Source organism: Rhagoletis pomonella, unplaced genomic scaffold (genome assembly GCF_013731165.1).
Source record: "Rhagoletis pomonella isolate Grant_MI unplaced genomic scaffold, Rhpom_1.0 Rhpom_scaffold_00006, whole genome shotgun sequence".
Taxonomy (NCBI): Eukaryota; Metazoa; Arthropoda; class Insecta; order Diptera; family Tephritidae; genus Rhagoletis; species Rhagoletis pomonella.
The window spans coordinates 58,224,685-58,230,584 of NW_023458560.1; positions in this window are offsets into that span (position 1 = coordinate 58,224,685).

Genomic DNA, 5,900 nt, shown 5'->3' on the forward strand with positions numbered 1-5,900 from the left:
ATTTTCAACGTTTGAATAAAAGGTTTCTACTCTTGCGTAAATTTTGAAAGTAGGAATAGTTGCCCGATATTGAAATAGTTTTCGCAAAATACATATATATGATGACGTAAAACTGTTCCCATTAATATGTTCCCAGTAAAAAGTATGTCTAGAAAAATTTGTCTCGATGCACAAAATGAAAAATTCTTTTTATAAAATATTCCCAGTTGCATGTAAACGTCGTAAAACTGTTCCCACTTATTTGTAGCTAGTGATAAATATGATTAGAAATATTACTATGTATTCCTAATGCTTACAATGACATATTCTTCTTCAGTGAAATATGCCTTTTAAAATTTTCCCAGTTCCGTGAAAACTTTTGCAGAATTTGACGCCCCGAAAACACAGTACGCTCCGTGATTGAGGCATTTTGGGCAAGTATCTAAGTATAAACTCTTCTTTTTTACCTCCATTGCTCAATTCGATAGCTGCTTTTTGTTGTGACACACACTAGTTGTTTTTTTTTTGTTGTTGTGGCTTTTGTTGCTGCCATTGCTATTGCGGGTGCTTTCGTAGTATGTATTTTTGTTTTATTAGTGCATTGCAATGGCGTTTGCTGTCAGTAGCAGCAGCAGAATCTAGCATTCTGTTTTTTTTTCACTCCACACTGCAGCTGCAGCTAACCTTCACCGCTCCCTTCGGATTACTGCTGGTCCAATGCTTACATTCGTGTATATTTAGTGGTGGACGAATATAAGCACAAACAACAGACTCCCACATGCACACACACGCACACACAAGCAAGCCAACAAACCCACTGACTAACAATGCACCGAACGAATTTCGTTACGCATGTGGGCCTAAAATCGTCTCCATTTTTGCGAACTTCCCGCTGCTACTCTCATATTCTCTCTGTCTATGTCCAATGTATTTGCTTACGCACATTTATGTACATACAAATGTATGTATGTGTGCATACATTTATTTCGCGAAATTGCATATCGTATATGAATAACGTTGCCTTGTTGTCCTTGGTTCACTGGGGCGTATACGCGACCAAGCGCGCTGGCAATAGTAGCGAACAAAGAAAGAAAAATCTGTAGTTGTAGTTGTGATGTTGGATTTTGGTCGCTTTTTTCGTGGAATTTTAGTGATTGCGCGCGAAATTGCATAAATATTGACTCGCCTTGAACTGACCGCACACAGCGGCATACCCCTTGGCCGCTTAGAGCCTATCCAACCAATCAATTGCTTTGCACTTTGCTTTGCTTTTACTTTGCAACATTTTGTTGAATCGGTTTTAGTTGTTCGTTATGTGTGAGTTTCTATTTACCGTTGTAACACCGCGGTTTTTGTTAGTCAAATGTACGCCAACACTTGACCTCGCCGTTACTTATATTTTACTAGTTGGTGGGTAAGTGTTCGCGTGTGTATATAAGCAGATGTACATACATATGTATGTGTATTAGAGGTTTAAGCCGACAGGCTTTGCGGCGGCGGTGTGGTCAACGTCAAAAATATTCGGCGGCGGCGGCGACGCGTCTGTTCTTATACAAGTAATATTGGTTCTTTCAAACGATGTATTCAATGTACATACATCATGAAACTTTTGTACAAAATTCCTTAGGCGCCGAACGCCCCCGCCGCGCCGATATTTTCGTAACTCGGCGGCGGCGCCTGAGGAATGACAAAAAACGGCGGCGGCGGCGGCGTGGCTCGGCGGCGTATACCTCTAATGTGTATGTACACGTCGATTTAGAACCTCTTAGGGCCCCAAACTAACTTAATACATAGGCTCTTCTGTTAATACATATGTACTTAACATGTCGTTGTATTTTCAGATATGTTGTGGTTTATGCGCTCAATTGTATCGGCGATTATTAGGAAGTCCTCAGAATTCGAGGGCAGTGAGCGCAACTACAAATATGTCAAAGAAATTATCACGCAGGCAAATATATACATACATACTTATAGTACATATAGTATTGGACATATCTATAGCACCCCCATTTCAAATTGATATTGTTTGCCACTTATGTTTAATTAGTTACTTTTAAGAATTTTCAATTAGTACAATATATATATATATATATAGTTCAATTACAGTACAAAGCTCGTATAAAACCAAGTTTAAAGCTTTTTAAATGACACAAAATAACGCTACAAATTTTCACCCAAATTTCAAACTTTTTTCTCAGAAGTGTTAGAATTTTTACGAGTGCACATTTCTATAGCGCATTCAATTTTAGATTTTTTTTCGCATTTGCTTCCATATAACGAATTTATTTTTGTATGGAAGAAACCCGCAACACCTTCGGCGAAAAAAATTATCAACGGTAATTTTTAGCCACTTGAAACTTGCACATTATTAGACTAAAATTGTATGGGCTATAAAACTGTGTACTCGAAAAAGTTCTAACACTTCTGAGAAAAAAGTAAATAAATAAACACTAGTGGCAAACAATATCACTTTGAAATAGGGGTGTTGTTGTACTGGCAAATACTGTACATACGTACATACCACCACAAGAAAATACCACATATGTACATTAGGGTGGTCCTTAAAAACAAATGCACGATTTATTTCAGTCTCACCCCCTGAATCGTTAATACCACGATCACAGATATTACATATATATTTTTGTCACGATTGGAGTCAGTTAAGGCCTATCGCAATGGGGTCAAAGCCCAGAAGCCTCTATGGAGACTCAAAAAATTGAAAACATTTTTTTTCATTTAATACCCAAAATCGATACTACTAAAGTCGAAAATATCACATATAAATTTTGGTCCCGATTGCAGTCGGTTAAGGGTCATCTGAACTTTGACCCTGTCGAGTTTAAATAGCGGCAAATCAGCTGCACTTGATAGTAGTTGGTTGAATAAGGAAAATGAATTAGCAACAAGAGTTTACGGGATGTACATAGCTCAGTGGTTAACGCTTCTGACTTTGAACATCGAATTCGCAGGTTCGATCCCTGCTGAAGTCTAGAAAAAGAAGTCTGTTGAGGAGATGTGGTGATCTCCGAAATAGTGCTATAACTTCTACCGCTTAGACTTTGTTGCTTTTTCAATTTTTCCTAATAAACAATCGTGGTACAAAGCTCAATAAAAATATTAAAAAATAAAATGTTAACAAGCCACAATAACATTGACAAATACCTAGGGATTGAGGTTTTGGAAATCTGATATAAAAATTTGCTTCCTACATTTAATGACCACCCTAATGTACGGACATCTTATATCTTCTATACTATGATTAAACTTTTGATAACTCGTCTCTGTCTGTTTGAACTTACTAATCTCCGGAACTACTAAATGGATTTTCATGGGTCTTTGACTGGTGGCTAGACAGTAACCTCGGACATAATATAGGGTTTAAAAAATGGACTCTAACATGGAGGCGTGGCGTGAAATTTTTAATCAGCTATAACTTCGGAAATTTGGTGTGAAGATCTATGGTAAATGCATACAAATGGGTTTCCGACAGATGACGCTGGAGTCGAGATATTTAAAGAATCCGCCTTTATCGTAAGACCTGGATTAACCGGTATTAACTCTATGATAGGAACTGCTGAGAATCTTTAGATACTCCCCTATAAATTTACTTTTTAGATGACTTAATGATAGATGGGGTTAAGTATTCATACAAAGAAGCGCGAAATTGTTTAAGCGCCACAGCACATCAACGGTGCATTGGTGTATCAAGAAGAAGTTAGACGAATTTGAAAGGATACGGTACGAATATCAATTACCCTGTTTGTACGGGAGAACTCTTTCAATCTATGGAACAGCAAGATTATCGAAAGAGATTAAGCATGCTTGGCAAACCTTGCGATAATTGTAGATATCTCACAGGTGGAAATAAGAGCTTATAGCATCGAAAGAGATTACTGCATATATATACCATATGCTATCTCAGCGCTGGTGACTCTTGGAGATACGACAGTGTAATACGATGTCCTAGACTGATGATTACTCGTTTTTAGCGCGGGTATTCTATGAGCTTTCTCGCTGCTTAACTGCATTGCGACTTACCTTCTCCCCTACAATATCAGCGGCGACCCATTTCACAACCTGGACTGCTTAAATAGGGTATCTCGATTTAAAATACGCCGCGCCTGTTTGCCCAAGGACTTTTTGGGCAGGTATACCACCATCCTGTGGGACTCCTTGTTATATTCTTCTAGACTTCAATAGACTTGATCTCTAAAAAGTGCTGACGACTGTCGTTGAGTTAGGAAATGCGACGCTGATCGTTTTAGTCGCTAATGGAGGATATCTCAATCCTTTGATAAGCCAACAGTTCTCCTAAAGGGACGGTTAGGTTTAAGGGCGTTAGTTACCTGAGGGTATATGGCGTTAAGTACTGTGCTCTTGCTATGCACTTAATAGAAGCTATGTTGATGCGAAATGTCTAAACGAAGTCCCTGACATACGCAGCAGAAGTGCGCTCCCACGAAAGTCGGGCCTACATAACCGAAATGACCCACGTTTATGTACATATGTATATCTAGCCAAGGCTCACTCCAGAAGCAAACAAACTGCTGCAAAATATTGCTTCAGAACGAAAAAAGAATCGAAAAAACAAACCTTGGCCGGGTAAAACCCTATTTGTTGTTGTTGTAGTGGCACTGCTAATCCCCGCAGTCGGTTGTCGGTTTGTGCGTCAATCACTGCCGTCAAGCTCAACGAACGGTAGACCAAGGAAATGAGCCGTTTCGACAAAAATGTACAAGAGAGGGGTGTCAGCTGAGTAGGCTATAGTGGGCATGTGAAGAGGTTATCGATGTCGTGGGGCGAATCTCTACATGTTGGAAACTAATTGGGTATATCGGAGACGAGTCTGCATAGGTAGCTATTTAGACGGTTACAGTATCCATACCGTAACTGGGGCAGAGTGACGCGTGTCTCAAGTCTGAAGCCCGATGTCTGCAAAGGGTGAAATTTAAGCTCACATCACGACATTCATAGGTCGAGAGTCGCAGAAGGCGGTGATGGACTCTCCATGAATGCTGTTGATCTCTTGTCTGTCCATCATTGGTCCCAGTGGTTCTATGTATGTAGTTCTCGACTGCGTTCTTGTACTCAAAAAGATGCCTTATGACGTGCCTGGGCGGAAGTACCCAACCAAAACTGCTAGCTGAACATTTTGTTGTGCTCTCTTGTAGGTAGTATTTGAACTAGTAGTCAAGGTGGTAAAGAGGGTCGCGGTTACTTTCTTTGGGGAGAGGGTTAGGCTCCGTGCAGTGAAAAAGCGAACAAGTTCCCAGAGGCAGTCTTTTACTTTCGAGCAGAGGTCATCAATTCAATTTCCGGACGCCAATATCGCGCAGTCGTGAGCATATGAGAACAGGGATACTGCATTCGTAGGCTAAGGAAGTTTCAAGATGTGTTTCCACGACAACCGGTACAACGTACCGGAATGACTACAGTCTTTTCCGACCAAGGGCTATTGTTTCGACGACCTAACCCAGTTTACTTTGGAGTCCACTACAAAAATACTTAGATATATAAGTTCATTTCATTGAAGCCTTTACATAAATAGTACATGCCTACATATGTACACACATGCATAGATACATACATATATAAGTGTATAATATACAAGTAAATAAATGCAAAATGTTTATCTATGTACATATACATATGTAATTACATGCCAACAGATATTCGAAAACATATTCATAACACTTGCTTATTCCCAACGTTATGATCCAGTTTCCCCTCCCTTGCCATTATTTTTGGTGCTACTTAAGTGCATTGTTCATTTTATAAATGTGAAAATTATCTAGTCGTCCATCCATTCGTCGATTTTGTCAGCTTTCGAACATACAAACGCGCGAACCTATGACTGCAGTCGCTTGCCGCTGTCTCTATTCTTCTTCTTCTTATTTGGCGCTGTAACCGCCTAAGCGATT